The 20,691-nt window shown below is 46.3% G+C and overlaps 1 long non-coding RNA gene and 1 pseudogene across 1 annotated transcript; both read left to right on the forward strand.

The window, feature by feature from the left end:
• The first annotated feature begins 10,889 nt into the window (after nt 1-10,889).
• On the forward strand, nt 10,890-11,667 carry LOC140607437 (glutathione S-transferase P pseudogene; annotated as a pseudogene).
• A 1,822-nt stretch (nt 11,668-13,489) lies between these two features.
• On the forward strand, nt 13,490-20,356 carry LOC140606103 (uncharacterized). Its single transcript, XR_012008518.1, has 2 exons — nt 13,490-13,728; nt 19,498-20,356. It is a non-coding gene; the product is annotated as an uncharacterized lncRNA (long non-coding RNA).
• Nucleotides 20,357-20,691: the final 335 nt, after the last annotated feature.

Genomic DNA, 20,691 nt, shown 5'->3' on the forward strand with positions numbered 1-20,691 from the left:
CAGCCGGTTAAGCATCTGCCTTCAGCTCAGGTCATAATCCCAGGGTCCTGGGATCAAGCCCTGCATCGAGCTCCCTGCTCAGTGGGGAGCCTGCTTCTCCATCTCCCTTTGCTGCCCCTCCTGTCCTCCTGTGCGCTCTCTCTCTCTCTCTCTGTCAAACAAATAAATAAAATCTTTTTTTTTAAAAAAAGGATAAATTCTTTACAAAAAATACAAATAGATAAAAATACTGTCTTATTTGGTGAAGATGAAAGAGGGTCAAAAGAACTAATTCTATATCTGTTCCAAGAGGAAGATAATAAATATGACTAAAATTGATTAGCCAATAAGTAGCAGTATAAGCATATACCAAACAAATATGGCAGTTAACAATGGGAGTGGAGGAGGAAAAGTTTATGGGGTTAAAAGTGACTCTGTCTGGTAAACAAGACTGGGAGTGGGGAAGGGTGAAATCAGGTGAGGTGACTATTTTTTCATTTAAAACCTACTTGTAGGGATCCCTGGGTGGCTCAGCGGTTTGGCACCTGCCTTTGGCCCAGGGCACGATCCTGGAGTCCCGGGATCGAGTCCCGCATGGGGTTCCCTGCATGGAGCCTGCTTCTCCCTCTGCCTGTGTCTCTGCCTCCGCCTCTGTCTCTCTCTGTGTCTATCATAAATAAATAAATCTTTAAAAAAAAGAGAGAGAGAAAAAAATAAAACCTACTTGTAGGCAGGAAACAACAAATGTTGGAGAGGATGTGGAGAAAGGAGAACCCTCTTGCACTGTTGGTGGGAATGTGAACTGGTGCAGCCACTCTGGAAAACTGTGTGGAGGTTCCTCAGAGAGTTAAAAATAGATCTGCCCTACGACCCAGCAATTGCACTGCTGGGGATTTACCCCAAAGATACAGATGCAGTGAAACACTGGGACACCTGCACCCCGATGTTTCTAGCAGCAATGTCCACAAGAGCCAGACTGTGGAAGGAGCCTCGGTGTCCATCGAAAGAGGAATGGATAAAGAAGCTGTGGTTTATGTATGCAATGGAATATTACTCAGCCATTAGAAATGACAAATACCCACCATTTGCTTCAACGTGGATGGAACTGGAGGGTAATATGCTGAGTGAAATAAGTCAATCAGAGAAGAACAAACATTATATGGTCTCATTCATTCGGGGAACATAAAAAATAGTGAAAGGGATTAAAGGGGAAAGGAGAGAAAATGAGTGGGAAATATCAGAGAGGGAGACAGAATATGAGAGACTCCTAACTCTGGGAAACGAACAAGGGGTGGTGGAAGGGGAGGTGGGTGGGGAGTGGGGGTGACTGGGTGACGGGCACTGAGGGAGGCACTTGATGGGATGAGCACTGGGTGTTATGCTATATGTTGGCAAATTGAACTCCAATAAAAAAAAAAAAAAGAAAACAAACTGAGGGTTGCTGGAGGGGAGGAGGGGTGGGGGATGGGTTAATAGGGTGATGGACATTAAGGAAGGCAATAAATGGAATGAAGCAATGGGTGTTATATGCAGCTGATGAATCACTACATTCTACCTCTGAAACTAATAATACACTATATATTAACTAACTTGAATTTAAATTTAAAAAAGGCTTGAAAAAAAAATAAAACCTACTTGTAGAACACCCGGGTAGTTCAATGGGTGGGCATCCGCCTTCAGCTTGGGGTGTGACCCCAGGTCCTGGGATTGAGTCCACATCAGGCTCCCCGCCAGGAGATTGCTTCTCCCTCTGCCTATGTCTCTGCCTCTCTCTGTGTCTGTCATGAATAAATAAATAAACTCTTTTAAAAAATAAAATAAAACCTACTTGTAGTATCTAAATTCTTTATGATTAATGTATTTTAATTTAAATAATTATATAACAATGAAAAAATCTGGAAAATCGGAGAAATGGAGAATTTAGATCTACCAGATATTTTTAAATAGCAGCGAGTTACAGTAAGTTAAATATTAAGAATAGCATAGCATAATGCAAGAGAGTACAGAGATGGACCTATCTCTGGAAATTAAATAAACAACAAAGATAACATTTCTAATCAATGAGGAAACATTGGGATATTCAATAAATTGTGCTGAGGAAGCTGGTTAGCCATCTAGAGAAAAACACATTACTCTTTATATCAAATCCCAAATGAACCAAAAGTTTAGGGAACTTAGTGGTTGAGCTTCTGCCTTTGGGTCATGTCATGTTCCCAGGGTCCTGGGATGAGTCCTGCATCAGGCTCCCCGCAGAGAACCTGCTTCTCCCTCTGCCTATGTCTCTGCCTCTCTGTGTCTCTCATGAATAAATAAAATCTTAAAGAAAAAAAAGAAACAAAGGTTTCATTTCTTTTAAAAAGACAAAATCATAGAAGTTTAAAAACACATGAAAAAAAGAACATTTTATAATCTTAGATTGAAGAAGCCTCTGTAGGTTAGCTATTAAATCATGAAACTATTGAAAAAAGGAGTGATTTGGCAGATGTTACTTATCTCTCTCATATCCACAGTCCTCTTTTTCTTCACTAACAAGCCTTGATTTTGTTAGTGGGAGGGAATGAACAAGGTGCCCAGAAATCATATTCTTCTTTCCAGATTCCCTTGTCCTCAGGGGTAGCCATGTGACACACTTCTCACCAATGAGATATAAGCAGAAACAGCAGTTTCTGGGAAAGTTTTTCTTCCCTGGTACAAGCCCAATGTCTCCCAATATCCTTTTTTTCCCCCCCCTTTCACTCTGGAATGGAGTTGGGAGCACTGGAGGTACACCATCCAGCAACCATGTGGTGACCAACAGGGTGATAAAGACTGTGTGTGGGGATCCCTGGGTGGCTCAGTGGTTTAGCGCCTGCCTTCAGGCCAGGGTGTGATCCTGGAGTCCAGGGATCGAGTCCCACGTCAGGCTCCCTGCATGGAGCCTGCTTCTCCCTCTGCCTGTGTCTCTGCCTCTCTCTTTGTGTCTCTCATGAATAAATAAATAAAATCTTAAAAAAAAAAAAAAGAAAGAAAGAAAGAAAGAAACCATGTAGCTGAAGTGATAAACCGTAGAGGAAGTATGGAAAAAGTTATAAACATTGGCTATGGACTTAATGTTTAATGTTACCAGTGCATTTTAAATAGGGGCATTGAAGTTCACTCCCACCACCAGGGCTTTCTTTGGGGTGCCTGGGCCTTAAGACACTAGCCAAACTCCCAACTCTGAAATCACAGCCAGTAGTTCTTGCTCCTGGCTGCAGGCCAGGCCCCAAGGGGTCTCTTTCCTAGGGTCACAAAGAGCAGAGAGGAAGAGGAATAGCAACTCAGGGCCTGGGGGTTGTGTGGGATCTGATCTTAGGGACTGGATGCCTCTGCCTGGCTGAGTATAGTGTTGACTGCCCCTCCTCTCCTCCCAACAGGTTCTGAATAGTGCCTGAGCCCCTGCCCCATAGGGCTGAGGGGTGGGACTGGGGGTGTACAAGTGGCCTGCCCTTTTCTGTTTTCACTGAACAGCTTGTTCTGAGGTGGGAAGAAGGGGAGAGCTCTAGATTGGGCTAGAGGGGGTGGGGGTGTCAGGGAGGCAAGTGTGTTGTGTTACTGTGTCAATAAACTGATTTAAAGGTAAAATAAATAAATAAATAAACAAAATCTTAAAAAAAAAAGACTTGTGAAGGATAATGAAGCAGAAAAATGGAGAAAGCTTCACTGAGCCTCTGAACTGCGACCTCCAAGCTTCATATTTCTTAAAAGATAATTTTTAAAATATAGTTAAATCATGGCTCTCATATAGTATAAAAATGAACATGTGTTAAAGATTTTATTTAATGCATTAAATAGGAGCAAAGAGGAATCCAAAGAACATATTTTTAGATCAGGAATACTGAAATAAATGTACAAACAGAGGCAAACCAGTTTTTCCATAGCGTTAGGACAGGAGAGAGTTGTTCTTCTAGTGCACATCATTCATTTGCATGTCTATAGACTATAATTATTTTTCTTTGCTATCAATTATCTAAAACTTAGAATCAGATAATGCTGAAAGATGTAGACAATGCAATTTTCCCTGCATGTTGCATGAAACAAATATTCCCACATCTGTTCAAGCCATTGTTAGTTAGCTTTTTATTTCCTATAGCTAAATACAGTCCTGGTTGATACAACAGATACATTTGACTACACATAAAAATTTAAAGGGTGCCTGCATGGCTCAGCTCAGGTCATAGTCTAAGGATGGTGAGATGCCCCAAATCAGGCTCAGTGCTCAGCAGGGAGACTGCTTGAGATTCTCTCCCTTTCCCTCCCCCCATGCCCTTCCCCCTGCTTGCTCTCTCTCTTTAAAACAAATAAATAAATCTTTTCTTAAAAAAAGAAAATTTTAAAACTTTACACAGCATAAAATAGTATAAAGAGAACCAAAAGACAACAAACTGAAGAAATGTTTCCAATATGAATGACAAAGGACTAATTTCCTTAATATCTAAAAACCAAACCAGTAAGAAAAAGACTAACAACCCAATAGAAAATGGCAGAAGGCATTAACAACTCACAGAAAATAAAATGTGAATTTAAACATAGGGAAGATTTCAGTTACCCTCATACATTTTTTTAAAAGGTAAAATAAGGGACGCTTGGGTGGCTCAGTGGTTGAGCGTCTGCCTTGGGCTCAGGACATGATCCTGGAGTCCCGGGATCAAGTCCCGCATCGGGCTCCCTGCGTGGAGCCTGCTTCTCCCTCTGCCTATGTCTCTACCTCTCTCTGTGTGTCTCTCATGAATAAATAAATAAAATATTTTTTAAAATGTAAAATAAAACTACAATGAATACTCTATTTCACCTATCAAATAGGCAAGAATGTCAAGTTTACTGAGGGTGAGGGAAATAAGCTCTTGACATATATTCTTGTAGAGGGGTAAATTCATATAGCCTGTGTGAAGAACAGCTTGGCATTGTATCTGTACTTCCAGGTTCACTGAAGCCAACATGTGGAAACAACCTAAATGTTCACCAACAGATGATTGGTTAAAGAGAATATGGCGTATATACAATGGAATATTATTAAGCCTTAAAACGAAGGAAATCCTGTCATTTGCAACAACATGGATGAACCTAGAAAATATTCTAAGGGTAATAAGCCAGACACAGAAAATAAATACTACATGATCTCACTTATATGTGGAATCTAAAGTAGTCAAACTCATAGAAGCAGAGATAGGATGGTGGCTGCCAGACAGTGGCAGAGAGGGTTAATGGGGTAATATTGGTCAAAGGGTACAAAGTTTCATTTATGCAGGATGAATAAATTCTGGAGATCTTATGTATAGCATAGTCATATAGTAAACAATATTGTATTGTATATTTGAAATTTGCCAAGAGAGTGGATCTTAAGTTTTCTCACCTGAGGGGGAGCAGAGTACAAGACTCCAAATATACCACTTGTCCTGTGGATTATTTTGAACTAGAGGTAATATAAACCAAGCAGCCTCAAGAAAAACTTTTACCTCTCCCTTAACTACCTAAAAGAATTTAGATTGGGGGCTTGGCTCAGACAGAGAGCTGTTACCAGAGATAATGTTTTATCTGAAAGGCCTATCATTATGTCAGTACAAACACCAAACTATCACACATTTGCTCTTCTTATCAACCTGTGAATGATCCTCCTTCCCTTTGAAGCTCTAGGCCCATCATACTCTTTAGCTCAGGATGGCATATAAGCCTCAACTGCCTGACTTGTCCTTGAGTCTTACAATTTGGGGCCCCATACATGTGAAATGATATTTGTTTTTCTCCTGTTAATCCATCTTATGTGAATTTAGTTATTAGACCACCCAAAGAACCTAGAAGGGAAGAAGGGGAAAATGTTTCGCCCCTATACACCGAAAGGAAGAAGACAGAGAAGTAGGGGAGGAAGAGGAAATGCTAACAATGTGATGGGTATATTAATTAGCTTGATTGTGGTGATCATTTCACAACATATATTAAAACATCAAGTTGTACATCTTAAACATATACAATTTTTATTTGTCCAATATACTGTAATAAACCTTTTTTTTGGGGGGGGAAGCACCTAGTAGGAAAAAGGTCAGTAAGAACATTTGCAATATTAATATTACTCCAGCATCATTGTTAATCTTTCCATGTTCATTAAGTGGTCAGGTATTTTAAGGTTATCAGCATATCCCGTGTTTCCACATAGCCCTTCTGTCTAATGAGAGGGTTCTATCGTAGACACCTACTGGTAACCTGCCCACAGGGTTATCTGTGGCAGCCACATACTCCCTGGCTGTAGCTGATCAGACTAGGAGACCTCGTTAGGCCAATCAGACTCTCCCTTGTGAGACTCTGGCTAGAAGTAAACACTGGCCCTGGACTAACTCTTAAATCAGAGAGATTGGACTTGCATATTATGGAAAGGGTTTTTATCAAAGAAGCAGAGAAAGGTGGCCTGCATCTGGGTCCAATTAAGAAGAGACAAACTGCACTGTAACTTGAATAGGGAAGATTTAATCAAAAGAATCATTAACTCTAACAGAAGATTGGCATAATGAAGGGTTGGCTACTAAGAAGCTACTAAGAACCTCTAAAGAACACAGGAATAGCAGGAATCAGGAGCAGCCTCTGCCACTAGGGCTGAGACATGCTGCCCAAGGAAGAGGCTAACCATAGGCCTGAGATCCAGCCTTGTTGGCCTGGGATCAATGGATGGAAAAGAAAAGAAGTGACTGTGTTTCCATGTCAGTGGAACTTGCTGGAAATCCATCTGTGTTCTTATGGAAGTGTCTCAGTGGAGGCACGTTGTAAGACCAGCTGGAGCCTGGGTAGGGGAGAGGGTGTCAGAGAAGGTCATCAAGAGAACATGACTGCCCTCTGATCCTCCAGCTGGGCCTGCGCAGAGGCTCCTCTCACACTCCATGTCCCTGAAATGTGCATTCCACCCGCCTTCTCCACAGGGAGCTTCGGGAGCTCTTGAGAGCAGCGTGTTGTTGAGGCCACCTGGACAGAGTATGGGCCTGGACCCAGGGAAGGCATCCATATAACCTTTTAAGAGTCTGGCTAGTGGAGGTCTCCCAGCTGCCTTGCTTATCAAACCTGCCTGCTACCAGGCTAGACTGATTGGGGCACATTCACTGCAGAAATGAAAACCAAGATACTCCATCTGTCCCCAACACCTGCTAATATCCGTGCTGAACCCAGTCAAGGGTCAAGACCTTTATAATGTCCGGGCAACCCTTTGCTGATCTGGGGAAAACTGGCAAATCTCAGAAACTGGTCTGGGTTCTGGGAAAGCTGAGAGAGGGAGCTCAGAATGCCAAAAGGATATCCCAGTCAACCGTGAAAAGTGTGGGAAAAAAAAAAACAGAAAAAATATGGTTTGACCTCCTTGCTGCCAGGACCCTGCCTAAAGAGATAGACCAGCAGCCCAGTGCTGTGTTGGTTGATCTATAGAAAACTTTAAAACCTGAACAACAGTTCAGGCCTGCCCTTCCTGCCCCTCTCATCCCTGATCCCCCTACCTGCTCCAGCAGAGACCTCAGAGATACAATCCTATTCGGAGCGGGTGCCTCCCATGCTCCACTGCGCCACGTATAAATACAAGCCAAGACTACCTCCAGGTGAGAGTCATTAGAGGCAATCAGAGGTCTCATGCTGGGCTCACTATTACTAGTCAGAAATAAACAAAAGATGATGGCTCTGAATGACATTGGAGCTGAGTATACTCTCACTCATGGCAACCCTCAGAAGTTTTCAGCCCCCCTCAGAGCCATCAATGTTAGGTCAAATAATTATGCTCAAGAAAGTCCCTTTGACGCTGCAAATGAGGAGTTCTCCACCATGAGAATTAGTATCTCTTTGGTACCATAGAATATATTGGGTATATTCTACAAGGTCAAGCTCTGCAAACCTCCACTAGTGAATTCCACCTCTGGGTTAGAGTAATCAAACCCATACTGAAGGAAAATGGCAACTGGGAATAGTAAGTCTACCACCTGTGAGAAAAATAGTAATTGTCAAATAGTACAAATTGCCTGGGAGCATAAGGAAATAGGAAAACTCCAAGAACTGCATGCACCAAATGGGTATTACTTGCTTTCCATCATACTTCCAACAGCTTGGTGTGACCAATAAAAAAGCCAGATGGTTCATGGCCGATGACGATGGATGAACAAGATAATGCCACCCATCCGTGTGGCTATGCCCAACACTGCTACCACCTTAGATACTTTGGCCATGGTCCTAGAGTCCAGTGGATTTAGCAAATGCTTTTTTCAGTATATTGCTCACTACTGAGTCACAAGATCAATTTGCCTTCACATGGGAAGGGCAGCAATGGACCTTCCAAGTGCTTCTCCAGGGCTATCTCACAGCCCTCCAGTATGTCCTCTGGTGGTAACATGAGACCCAACCCTGTCCTCCTTCCCCACAACACTGAAGTGGGCCCATTAGTCAATCATGTAATGTTAATATGCGGAGACTCATCTCTGCTGTGGGACACCCTGAAGATTTTGCTGGAACATCTGCAAGGGAAAAGATGAATTCACAAAAAATTCAAGGCCCAGATACCACCATAAAGTTTTCGGGACTTGTTTGGTTAGGGAAGATGCATATTGTCCCAGAAGCTGTGATCGATAAGATACAAGGCAATCCAACCCCTGAGAACATAGAAGAAATGCAAATCTTTGTAGGGAATTGGGGGTTTTGGAGGACTTTTATTCCCACCTGGCACAGTGCCTCTATCCTTTTGACAGAAAAAACAAGCAAACAAACAGGTGATCAGAGCAGCAAGCCACCTTTGAGAAGGCAAAAATTCCAGTGAAATAGATTAAAGCTCTGGACATCTCCGAAGCAGGACTACCATTTGAATTAGATGTATCTGTGACTCTAGAATGTATGGGTTGGGCACTATTCAGGAGACAACAGAAGGAGAAAATACCTCTAGGATTTTGGTCTTAGCTCTGAAAAGGGGCAAAAACTTGACATACCTCCACAGAGCAACAGCTCCTAGCAATGTGCACAGTGCTCCTTCAGGTAGACTGTCTCAAGGAGAAAAAGTGTATCATGGGAAGAGTTTCCCTTTCCATCAAGGGGTGGGTTGAGAACATGTTCCATGGACCGACTTCTGCCATGGCTCAAACTCCTGCTCTTTTTTTTTTAATTTTTTTTATTGGAGTTCAATTTGCCAACATATAGCATAACACCCAGTGCTCATCCCGCCAAGTGCCCCCCTCAGTGCCCATCACCCAGTCACCCCAACCCCCTACCCACCTCCCTTTCCACTACCCCTTGTTCGTTTCCCAGAGTTAGGTGTCTCTCATGTTCTGTCTCCCTCACTGATATTTTCACTCATTTTCTCTCCTTTCCCTTTATTCCCTTTCACTAATTTTTATATTCCCCAGATGAATGAGACCATATAATGTTTGTCCTTCTCTGATTGACTTACTTCATTCAGCATAATACCCTCCAGTTCCATCCACATCGAAGCAAATGGTGGGTATTTGTCGTTTCTGATGGCTGAGGAATATTTCATTGTATACATAGACCACATCTTCTTTATCCGTTCATCTTTCGATGGACACCGAGGCTCCTTCCACTGTCAAATTCCTGCTTTAAGTGTCATGCCTATGCACAACAAAGGAGTACCCTGCCCACCAACCCACTGTCTCCAGAAATGTGGGTGTTACTAGACCCTATGGAATACAGAGACCTTCCAAATGCCTTCACCCCTATTCCTGTGGCAGCCTCTGCAGTCTATGAAGAGGGAATGAGGAAAACTGCTGATGCCTGATGTACACATGGATCTAGTTGGGCAGCTCTCCCACAGAGAGTGTGGAGGCTCTTCAGCCCAACACTGACACCATCTGGAGGAAACAGAAATGAACCCCAGCAGACACTGGGCTGAACTTCTCCTGGCCATCAGGAAACTGATGTTCTAGCTTGGGTAAAATGCCCTAGCAACGAACTCTGCAGTAGATACAAAAGATTGGACACATAGAGAGGCCACCATAATATCCAGATTAAATGGCATATTACCAAGGATGCCAGATTGCCCTTAAAATACGGTGGTTTGGTTAATGCAGTAATAAAGCCTGTGTGTTTTATACAATCCTCAAGGCAACTGCCAAAGGAGCCTGTGACCATCCGCTGGAGTTCCCAAATGGTGAAGGATTGGCAAATTGATTACATTTGCCTCCTCCCTCCAAGTGAGGATTCCAAATATGCCTTGGTTCACATGGATACTATATCTGGCCTCATCTGAGTTTTTCTCTATGGCTATGAAAACCAGGCTTCCACCAACAGGGGCTTATAGAAGCTGAGCACCATGTAAGCTACTCTCATCAAATTGATGGTGATCAGGGATCACACTTCAAAGGCCATGATATATGAGAGTGGACAAAAGACCATGATATTAAATAGAAGTCCCAGCTTCCCTATAACCTGCAAGTGGCAGGATAGGAAGAAAAAAATATTAAAGCAGCAGATTAATTTACTAACAAGTAAAACCACCTGACCAAGTCGATTAAAGGACTATCCCAGGCATTTCCATGATCAGCCAGTAAGGCCTATTACCCAGTATGCCAAACTAGGAACCCTTCTGCCAGGGCACCAATACCTTGTGTAACGTATAAAAGTCAAGGGATGTTGGCAAATTGAACACCAATATGTTGGCAAATTGAACACCAATATTATTTTTTTTAAAAAGTCAAGGGAGGGGTGCCTGGGTGGCTCAGTCGGTTAAGTGTCTACCTTTGGCTCAGGTCATGATCTTTGGGTCCTGCTCAGCGAGGAGCCTGCTTCTCCTGCTCCCTCTGCACTCCCCACGCCCCCATTCATGTTCTCTCTCACACTCTCTCTCTCTCTCAAATAAATAAATAAAACTTTTTTTAATTAAAAAATAAAAGTTGAGGAGCTCTGCTGCCGCCGCCGCTGCCACCGCCACCACCACCGCCACTGCCACCGCCACCGCCACCCGCGCTGCAACCATGCCACCCTACACCATCATCTACTTCCCTGTTCGAGGGCGCTGTGAGGCCATGCACATGCTGCTGGCTGACCAGGGCCAGAGCTGGAAGGAGGAGGTGGTGACCATGGAGACCTGGATGAAGGGCTCACTCAAGGCCTCCTGTCTGTACGGGCAGCTCCCCAAGTTCCAGGACGGAGACCTCACCCTGAACCAGTCCAATGCCATCCTGAGACAGCTGGGCCGCTCCCTTGGGCTCTACGGGAAGGACCAGCAGGAAGCGGCCTTGCTGGATGTAGTGAACGATGGTGTGGAGGATCTCCGCTGCAAATACGCCCTCCTCATCTACACTAACTATGAGGCAGGAAAGGAGGAGTATGTGAAGGCACTACCAGGTTACCTGAAGCCTTTTGAAACGCTGTTGTCCCAGAATGAGGGGGGCCAGGCCTTCATCGTGGAAAACCAGATCTCCTTCGCGGACTACAACCTGCTGGACTTGCTGCTGATTCACCAGGTCCTGGCCCCCAGCTGCCTGGACTCCTTCCCCCTGCTCTCGGCCTATGTGGCGCGCCTCAGCACCAGACCCAAGCTCAAGGCATTCCTGTCGTCCCCCGAGCACGTGAACCGCCCCATCAATGGCAATGGGAAGCAGTGAGAGCTTGTGGAACCCTGGACGGGAAGCTGGGGGGCTGCCTGACTTCCTTTCTCCCTGACCAATAAAATTTTCAAGTGAGAAAAAAATAAATAAATAAATAAAAGTTGAGGAAGACAGCCATTTCCCGGAGTCTCACCATGTCATGCCACTGAGAACATCAAGCCCCATCATGACTGGGAAAGGCATTATGTACTGGAATTCTCAATAAGACATTCCACCAGCATAGATGAATTACTTCCCCCCACTGAGTGAAAGGGAATGACCCAATCTCCAATGGAATCCTGTTGTCCTACTGCAAGCCAGACCTGTTGAAGTGCACTGTACCTATATAGAACATGCACCACTGTCTGTATATACAATGGAATATTACTCAGCCATTAGAAACGACAAAAACCCACCATTTGCTTCAATGTGGATGGAACTGGAGGGTATGATGCTGAGAGAAGTAAGTCAATCGGAGAAGGACAAACATATGGGTTCATTCATTCAGGGAATATAAGAAATAGTGAAAGGGATTCAAGGGGAAAGGAGAGAAAATGAGTGGGAAAATCGGAGAGGTGATGGAACATGAGAGACTCCTAACTCTGGGAAGCAAACGGGGAGTAGTGGCGGGGAGGTGGGTGGGGGGATGGGGTGACTGGGTGACGGTCACTGAGGGGGGCACATGATGAGATGAGCACTGGTTGTTATACTATATGTTGGCAAATCGAACTCCAATAAAAAAATACAAAAAAACAACAACAGCAAAAAAAAAAACCATGCACCATTGAAAGAGGGGAGAAGGTGAGGATCCTGGTCTGGTATCTCCTACCCCCAGTCCATCTCCTTATTCCTGTCTGCTGCACAGCCAAGTCAAATTTCTTTTTATTTATTTATTTATTTATTTATTTATTTATTTATTTATTTATTATTTATTTTTAAAGATTGTATTTATTTATTCATGAGAGACAGAGAGAGAGGCAGAGACACAGAGGGAGAAGCAGGCTCCATGCAGGGAGCCCGATGCGGGACTAGATCCCGGGACCCCAGGATCACGCCCCCGGCCGAAGGCAGGCACCAAACCGCTAAGCCTCCCAGGCATCCCTAGCCAGGTCAGATATCTAAAGCTACAGCCACACTGACATCTAAGGATAATGCCACAAGTGTAATTCAGAAGACTTTCCCCACACAACTTCGTATTGTCTTTTCAGCCTTAGACTTCTGCTACACCTATGGTGTCCAGTCATGAGACAGACTCCTAATATCTTTCTACAGTGGACCCACTTATATGCCCAACAAAAGAATTGCTCCAACTATTAGGTATATGAGCAAGCTGCCCCTTTCTAGCTCATCAGGATTATCACCATTCTAGGGAGTGAATTAAAAAGTCTGAAAGCAGTACATGAAAAAAGAACAAGCTAGGATTAGAGCTCTTAATTCATCAATATTCCCAATATGACTCCAGAAGCCTAGCCTGTGGCTCACACTATCAGTAACGCCGGACATGGGTCTTCTTTTTCTGTGAATCAAACTACATAGGCAGCCCACCAAACTGCTGACCAAAAGGGCCCTAAAAAATGCTATTTGAGCCACAGTTGACTGTGATCAGAGTTGGAATGTATTCATACCCAGATTTCACCCAGGAAACTCCCAAGGTTATGAACCAACAGGGTGCAAGAAGAGGCTGTTGCCAGAAGGCACCGGCCACCGGGTGCTGCTGGCTGTCCTGCACTGCGGGAGCTGGGCTCTGGAGAAGCCGTGTGCACGGCAGGGACCCGGTGCTGGGAGAGCTGCTCAGGCTGCAGGGCCCCCATTGGAAACCAAGCAGGCGCCTGTGCTGCAATGATCTGCCAAGGGAGCCTCTAGAGCTGGCCAAACACATGCTGCAGAACCAGAAGCAAAACCCTTCCTGCGGCTGTGCCTCTTGCGCCCTCTACTGATAAAGCGTCACAGCACGCCAGCGGGCAGAGGAAACCTTTAAAGGACCTAAATCCACTCCACAGTCTAAGCGGTGAATGGAAACCTCGGTGCTGAGACCAGCTCAGCTGGTCTTCAAGGAAAGAATAAAGCTAAACAAAAAAACCATCACAAATACGTCAGGAAAAGACCTACAACCCTAGAACGATGAAAACAACAACAACAACAACACAGAGCTGCACAGAGGAAAGAAGGCGGCGAGAGACAGGTGAGAGGCCTGATGACCTTTGCTGTCCTTCCCGTGGCCCGGCTGCATCCCTGTCATTTGATTCTGGGGGACTCCTCTGTCTCTTTTTATTTTTTATTTTTTTATTTTTATTTATTTATGATAGTCACAGAGAGAGAGAGAGAGAGGCAGAGAGAGACATAGGCAGAGGGAGAAGCAGGCTCCATGCACCGGGAGCCCGACGTGGGATTCGATCCCGGGTCTCCAGGATCGCGCCCTGGGCCAAAGGCAGGTGTCAAACCGCTGCGCCACCCAGGGATCCCACCTCTGTCTCTTTAATAAATGCCTCCTTTCTTGGTCAGCTGCAAGTAGCTTGAGCTGGCTCCAGGCCCTGCAACAGAGTCATCCTAGTCAATACAGGCCAGCAATGAGAAGTCCCCGAATTAAAATCTTGAGTTAATAATAATTTTTATCATTGCCGGGTCGTTGAAAGCAGTTACAGTTGTTTGCACCTGTGGCGATCTTACCCTGCCCGGTTTCCGGAAGCACTCTTCCTTGGGGCGAATAAATAAACAAGTTAAAATCCTTTTCCTTTGGAGTCACTCCTGCACTCAGGCGGTGCGGCTGGATGTCATCTGGGCCCCGCTGTTCACTTTCCTTGGACGTTTCCTCAGATTCCATAGGGGTGTTGAGTTCTTGTAAAACCAACGAATTGATATTTTAGAGCAGGGCTATAAAGACTTCCTTGCCAGTCTTATACTTACTATTTTTTATGTGCTGTCGTGCAGGGGATTAGTACAAGCCATCGGATCTAATAATTTGGGCAGGTTTTCTACCATCTTTCGCATAAAGCACCACTCACTTCCGTGACGCAGTCTCACTCCTGTCTAATCATCATTCGTACAACACTTTGATGGGGGGCTGCTTATGCCGCAGCGTGTTTTATTGGTCCTTATATGCGGGCTGCTTGGTGTAACTATTCCACCTGTTGGAGTCAGGTCAGCAGCCACATTCTTCACCTACCGTAGTGTGGAGGCCGAGAAAAATCCAGGCCATCCCACCTAAAGTTTAGCATTAGCACAAGTACAGCCATCTTAGGCCCCTGTGAATAAGAGCTGAACTTTACGGGAAAAACTGCAGAATGTCCTCAATGTCCTTGGCAGGGAATCCCACGTCAGAAAGACAACAGAGCCCACGCCCGTGGTAGAAAGTCCCATATTAGAATGAGAACAGAGCTCAATGCCCTTGAAAGCCCCATATCAGAATGTAAACAGAACTTGAGAAATTCCTCCACCCCTTCTGAAAATCCCCTAGACCAGCCTATAAAAACCCCAGCTGTAACCCACTTCCGAGGTCCAAGTCTCTGCTCCGCTGCGCCGGGTATACTTGGACCCAAGCTCGAGCTTGTAATAAACTCTCGTGCGCTTGCATCGGTGTCGGCTCCTCGGTGGTTTCTCGGATTCGCAATCTTGGTCACAACAGTAGTTACTAGATTACTTTGCCTTTAACATCATCTGTGGTGATGATGGGGCATACCTCCAGCAGCTTCCAGAAGCTCCGCTTTGTTCCCGGGTTGCCATAAGGTTTCTAGGCTCTCAAGTCACATCTTTCATGTGTTTGGGTTTGGAGGAAGATGCTCTAGCTGTATTTTAATTTTTAAGTTTAATTTAATTTTCAATTTTCTCAGCATCTGATTTTTCTTTAACCAAATTCCTCCTGCCTCCCGCATAAAGCTCATCTGATCTGGTGTTTCTCATTGTAGGACACCCTTGTTTACACGGTCACAATCCACGTTCATTGGAAAGTACTCTTTACAAGCTTCATGGTGTATGTGCACCCTCTGTTCTGTCCTGGCTGGTGATCCCCTTTCGTTGTCCTGCAAGATCCCATGTCTTGTGACAGACGTTTCTCCCACATTTGTGAAAATGACAATCTCCTTAGTTGTGGAACGGGCATCAGCCAACTCCCCCACCCTCGCTGTTCCTACCTCTTTCTCACTGGGCCTGAGGCCACCATAGTAGGGGACAGGCATCCACAGACTCTGCAGACTGGGTCAGTGGTTCCTGAAGCAAAACACTGCATCAGACTCATGGTACTCATTAAAAATGCAAGGTTGCTGGGCCCCACTCAGCCCACTTGGATTCTTATCTTGGGAGTGGCACCTACAATCTGCATTTTTTTAAAATTTTTTATTGGAGTCAATTTGCCAACAAACAATCTGCATTTTAACAATCTCTCCAGGTGATTTTTATGCATCCTAAAGTTGAACTGCTAGAGAAGAAAGCTTTCCCAGATGGGAGCAGTATCCTGTTCCCAGAGCGGAAGGGGCTGAAGTTAGGGGCAACCTTCCACAATGTTCCTCGAGACCCTGATGTTTCCAGCAGGTATTACCTCTGCCTGCAGAAATAAAGATCAAAAGTTCCCTTCCAAGGATCTCTGCCCTTAGGTGTCATAGCCATTATTTCAGAGTTCAGCTCTGGAACTTAACCGTGGTTCCCAGAAACAGTGCCTACTGCTCTGGAGCAAGGATTCGTGTCCCCTTCAAAGGTCCTTCTAGCCGGACTAAGAATCGAATTGACATGAGACACGTTAATGGGAGAAAATCAAATTTAATAGTGTATGTAAGGGGAATCCACACAGGCATGGAAATTCCAAAGACAGTCAGTTAGGCAAAATGAGTTCTACATGTCATCCTGAGCTAAGGAGAAGGCCTGGGACTTCTGAGGAAAGGAATGCACTGCATGGGACAATGAGAAAACAAACAGATTTTTGGCCCGCTGCACAGATAGGTCATTCAGATAAATTTACCTCAGCCAATAACCCTTATTCTGGGAGTTAACCCTTATTCTATGTAGTTAAGGGAGGGGCAAAAGTTTCTCTTAAGCCGTAGGGTCTTGATTGCCTTGAGCTTACAATAATCTTTGTGCCAAAATGGTCTGTCTTGGGGCAGCCTACCCTTGGCCCCTACTCCACCATGGGAACACAAGGTGCAACATTAAAAGTTTGAGGGCACATGCTTGAATGGGCCATAGCAGTGGCCCACCAAATTCACATTTCAAATTCAGAGAACCACTGGAGTCACTGGAGCCAGCCAAGAAGCCTCACCAGCCTTGCAGAAAGCACCATTTCATGAGAACCAGCTATGAAACCCACACCCCACCTCATTCCTTCTAATCTAAGAGGAGGACTGGCTCCATGAAGGAGGGAGAGCATTTGACTTATCCATCTCTATTCCTCCAACACTGAGGGGCCTCCAACCTCATGCTCCAGCGGGTCATGGTGAGGTGATTTTCTTAACATTGCTAAGACCACAGGGGTCTGGAGAAGGGAGAAGGTAGATGCAGAGTGAAGATAAACAGTGCTAGGATGTGGCATAGAGCAGCAGACGTTGGTAGCTGCTGGCATTAGGAGGATAAGAAAACAGCCTGAGAATTGAGTGGAAACCAACTTGGTAGCAGGGCTTGAAGCTCTTGGACCATTAACTGAAGGCTGTAGGTAGATGTCTTCAAGCAGGAACTGAGGAAGGGGAGGAATGGGCCCAGCCTGAACCCCATCTCTCATGGCAGGGGACTTGTGACATAACACCAGCATTTGGGGGCACATGGGTGGCTCAGTCCGTTGGGCATCAGACTCTTGATTTCAGCTCAGGTCATGATCTTGGAGTCATGAAATGGAGCTCCACGTCAGGCTCCACACTCAGCATGGAGGCTGCTTGAGATTCTCTCTCCCTCTGCCCCTCCCCTGGCTTGCGCTCTCTCCCTTAAAATACATAAATAAAATATTTAAGAACAAAACAAAAAACCCAGCAGCATTTGAATGCCTGACAAGCAAAATAGCCAATGGAAGGTTGGTATTAAAGAATACCAAGAGAAGGTTCACACTCCCCCTCCACTAATGTGGACCTACCCACAAATGATGATAAACTGTAACCAACCCAAACTAGGGCAAGTTCATGTGGCAGGTCTCCAGTGGCCGGGGCATACTTGCCTGGTGGTCCTGGGTGCAACACTCTGAAATCCATCACTGTTCTATGGCTCATATCAAAGCCAGACTTCCCACAGGCCACTCCTGCCCCCTGGCTGGGTGCAGCAAGGGTAGTAATTTGGGGCTCCTTCTTGTGATATGTGGGACTCCCCTGGTGGATGACCTTGGCTAGTGGACTCCCCAGTGGCCTTGCTGAACTTTTCTTAGAACTGGACTGATGCCAAAGATACTGCCACCCGACCTCCCTCCCTCCCATCTCCTCCACTCGGGTCAGACCCGTGTTTGCAGTGGGGTCAGCTCTCCCGGCTGTCTGCACAGAGCTCCCCATTTTCTCTCATGGGCCTTTCCTGACTCTATTTTTCCTTCCTGTCTCAGGTCCGCTCTGCCGAGCACCCATGCTAACACCCATGAGTTACTCTTTCAGGGGCAGTCTCAAAGTAGGTCTCTCCCCCACCGCAGTGCTGGTGTGGAAGAGCAGAGGAGGGGAATGGGTGGGGGACAGATGAGCCTCTTGTCAAAGAAAACTTGCACCAGAGTTCAACAGGCGAGGATGACTTTATGCAAGACTATTGCAACGGGGCAGAGATTGAACTCCACATCAAACACGAAAGAGACAGCTGGGGACTTGCAGCCAATGAGCAGGATGAGGAATTGGATGGAAAATTGCTAGGAAAAACCTGGTGGGGTAGCAAGGTGGGGTGGGGGTCGGAGGACAGCATAACTGGATACCAAGAGTGCAGAACTTCTCAAGAAGCCAGTTTAGCAGGATTCTTTGCTAAAACTGAGCTGGGCCTGCCAAACACAGGCTGAGGTTACCATCTCGGTGACCAGAGGGCTCAGAGGAGCCTGACTGAAGTTTGGTCAAGTGGGGCACCCTTGCCACACCCTGAGCCAAACTCCAGGCCCACTGGCCAGCTTCTTCTGGAGGGTCTGCGGGGCAGGGGGCTTTGAATTGAATGTGATTTGAAGTTTAAAACAGACATGACTGGGATGCGCGGATGGCTCAGTGGTTGAGCATCTGCCTTCGGCTCCGGGAGTGATCCCAGAGTGCCAGGATTGAGTCCCACACCGGGCTCCTCTCGAAGAGCCTGCTTCTCCCTCTGCTTCCCTCTCTCTCATGAATAAATAAATAAAAATAAATAAAATTGAGTGCAGGGGCACCTGGGTGGCTCAGTGGTTGAGCGTTTGCCTTTGGCTCAAGGCATGATCCCGGGTCCCGGGATGGAGTCCCACATCGGGCTCCCCACAGGGAGTCTGCTTCTCCCTCTGCCTACGTCTCTGCCTCTGTCTCTCATGAATAAATAAAATCTTAAAAAAAAAATTTATTTCAATCAATCAGACAGGACTGAGTCTGAACTGAAATGAAACGGTTTTCGTAGCTGATAGCTGCAGCAAAGTTCTGGAATTGGACTGTGTGGGTTGTTACTGGGCCACAGGGCCCATCCTTCACGAAGCCCGAAGGGCAAAGACTGCCTGGTCAAAGCACAGCTGGTAGCACCACTGGACGCAGCAGGCACTGGAAAGACGAGATTGAAAGAACCCCCGAGCATGTCCTGAGCGGGCTCCTTAGGAAAGCGTGTCCTGTGCCCCCCGTACATTCAATGACTGCCCCGGGCTGCTGGACGCCGAGGTGGGGGAGACAGGTTTCAGGCATCCTGGGAACGAGCCTCCACCTGGACTGGGCCCCATCCGGGGCGGGGGGGGGGGGACACATAAACCCAGGACCCCAAGGGTGAGCTCGCGGAGCCTGGGCAGGTCTGGAGGTTTGGAGGGACAGTAACGGGCCCACCCGAACACCGCTCGGGCCTCTGGCTCTTCGCCCCACAGGTAGAAAGCGTCCCACCTCTGCGAGGGCTCTGGGGAGCGGGCGATCCCCCAGCTTCAAGGAAGAAGCCTGGAACCCCGGAAACAGCCAAATCCGGCGGGGCAGACGGTGTGAAAGATGCATCTTCACTGGCTGTCCTGGAGATTCAAGAGCCGGAACCAGAAACTCTGAGAAACGGGGCTCCGGTGAGGCAGCGCACAGCCAGGGTGCGGCGACCGCGGCCCAGGAAGCTGCAGGTGCGGGCTGCACACCAGCACCTCCAAGCCGGCAGGGCAACGGGAGGAGACGGCTGGAGCAGTGTCCTGGGCGCGTCTTGCGGCATCTAGACCCCACAGTCCGAAGCTTACCTTCCTCTCGAAGGCAGCACGTCCAGGCAAATCTGCATCACATTTAGGTTCCAAACTGCAATCTCGGACTCTACGTGAAATAAAGACAGTAATAGCACCTGCCTCAACGGGGCCCTTGGGTGCCTAGATGAGATAGTACAGTCCTCCTGCTCTAACACTTGTTTTGAAAATGGAAATCTAAAAAAATTAAAAAAAAGAAAATGGAAATCTGACCCAACGCAATCAATAGAGTAGGGGGGCATTGGAGGATTTCACAAACTGCATGTCTGATCATGCGATTCATCCACCAGAGGTACTAGGTGACCTCGGGAGACCACACCCAGCTGCATGGAGCTGCGTGGGAGCACACAGATCACCAGCACACCTTGCACTGTGAGCCTCACACAGCCACATCTGGGGATCCCACTGTCCGTCTGACTGCAGAGAACTCTCATTCCACCTCTTCCCAAGAACCTGCAAGCTGCAGTCCACAAACCTCAGGTCTGTTACAAAGTAAAAAGCTGTATTGATTGTAGTATTTATTTCTTAATCATTTAACATATGTAAAACCGTGCTATCACTTTCCATAACTTTTATTTATTTATTTATTCATGAGAGACAGAGAGAGAGAGGCAGAGGGAGAAGCAGGCTCCATGCAGGAAGCCTGACATGGGACTTGATCCCGGGTCTCCAGGATCACACCCTGGACTGAAGGCGGCGCTAAACCGCTGAGCCACCCGGGCTGCCCTTTCCATAACTTTTTCATTTGTATGTATCACTGACAACACTTTTGAGTGTTGTATCCTCAGCCCTACTTCCCAAGAGGCCCGCACTTGCAATTTTGCTTGGTGTTGTGGTTTTTAGGCACTA

This window comes from Canis lupus, chromosome 16 (assembly GCF_048164855.1).
Source record: "Canis lupus baileyi chromosome 16, mCanLup2.hap1, whole genome shotgun sequence".
Lineage (NCBI taxonomy): Eukaryota > Metazoa > Chordata > Mammalia > Carnivora > Canidae > Canis > Canis lupus.